We start from the raw sequence: 2,015 nt of genomic DNA, 5'->3' as shown, positions 1-2,015 counted from the left end.
TCAAATGGTTCAAATGGTTGTGGATGGAATAGAAGAAGCTTTCACTGAACAAGCCTCCGTGTCTAAAAGCAAGGAATCACCAATACTTCTAGGCAGGAACCTAGGTACATTATCTATAATATATTAGAAAAAAAGAAATTGGCAGCTCATAATAAGATGTCATCCTAAGTCCGTAAGAATAGGTCAAGTTTCCTCTTAAAGGACTCCTGGGAAGTCGTCTGCACTAGCTCATCCGGTAGCAAATTCGAGCATTTGACAACAGCTGGCCAAAAATGCGCTTCAATGTTACCAGTGCAAGGTTTGCTCGGAAGGCATTTTTGTCACAGTTAGCGTAAGACTTTAAATCGTAGGGCACCAGAACTCCTAAATCTTTTTCGACTTGGGATGCTACTAGAGAGGAGTTACCTAAGTTATAACTGTGGTCACCGACATGTCGCAGATGGACTACTTTACACTTCGAAGTGTTAAAGGTAAGTCTGTTATCGTCTGCCCAACTTTGAAGTCGAGTCAGATCCTCCTGAAGTGCCTGTATATCGTCCTGGTTGCGTATTTCTCTCCAACGTTTCATGGCATCGGCAAAAAGTAATAAGTCTGACGACACCTGTTGTGGAAGATCATCTAGATAAATCAAGAAGAGATGTCCTAGTACTGAGCCCTGGGGGACTCCACTAGGACATTCCATAGCCTGAGATAAAGTGAAGTTAACTCTGACCTTAAAATTTCGATTTCTCAGATATGAAATGAGCCAATCAATTAGAGGTGGTCTGATACCCAGTCGTTTGAGCTTACTGACAAGACATGTATGGTTAACCCTATCAAAAGCTTTCGAGAAATCAAGGTGAATGATATCAACCTCTCCCCTGCGATCAAGGATGCTTGTCCATCTGTCCACCGCAGTCAGCAGGCTGGTTATACAAGAGTAACCCTTCCTGAAACCATGCTGTTGGGGTGAGAAGAAATTTAAGGATAGTAAATAGTCATTTATACCGTCTCATATCAGGGACTCCATGATTTTTGAAGGTATAGAGAGAAGAGCCACCGGTCTGTAACTTGAAGGCTCGCTGCGTCGACCTCCTTTGGAAGTTGGTGTGATGTGAGCCAGCTCCCAATTTTCCAGTAGTTTGCCTCAGTTTAGCGAGTGTGAGAACATCACGTCAAGCGGTGTTGACAGGATTGAGGCTGCTTCCCTCAGTATAGCACAATGGACCATATCTAGGCCAGGAGAAGGTCTTTTTAGGTGCTGCAGTTTCCAGAACACCAATTCAGCGCTCAGGTTTACTTCGGAAAGTCCCGTGCAGTTGCAGATGAAGCTTTCATCAGTATAGTTGATGTGGGTCGGTTGAAATGTCCGAGAGTATTGTCCAGCCAAAAAGTTAGCGGCGTTGCCGTCGTCATTTGTCGGGCGATTAGGACCTAGCAGTCATACTCAATCAACAACATATTTGTAGACCATCACTATACAACGCCTCAGAGTTAAAAAACAGTTCAGTATATTTGATAGTAACCAACAATATTATTCTAGAAGCTTATGATACATCATAAGTACTTTTTATTGCAATGTCAACACTGTGTCGAACGTGATATTTTTCAATTCGTTTAACGGTCAAAGTCTATATTTTGAAGAACTATTTTTAATGCTTCGTGGTCTCTGTCTATAATTATATTATATTTGTGTTTACATCGTAGAGACTGGTCCAGGTTCCATGACATTGTGGAGATAGACCTGACAACCTTATTTTGTAAATAGTTTTCAATGTTATTTCTATTTGTTTTGTCAATTTTTCACTGTATGTACATTTATCATTAAATGACTGTACGTGTTGTTTTAGTCAACGACCTTGAACACTTTTTCCGTTGTAATTCTAACATAGCGTGACACACATTTTCGGTTGTTCACAAATACACTATTACGCACATACCCATTGTTCTATTCTCGCTCGTTACCAAGTCAATTGCGTTCTAAACTGGATATTATCCTCATTTCAGACTGCAGTGTCATTCCCATTATATCCTAC

Source organism: Schistosoma haematobium, chromosome ZW (genome assembly GCF_000699445.3).
Source record: "Schistosoma haematobium chromosome ZW, whole genome shotgun sequence".
Classification (NCBI taxonomy): Eukaryota; Metazoa; Platyhelminthes; class Trematoda; order Strigeidida; family Schistosomatidae; genus Schistosoma; species Schistosoma haematobium.
The sequence above is the reverse complement of the archived record's forward strand: the minus strand, read 5'-3'. Positions refer to the sequence as shown.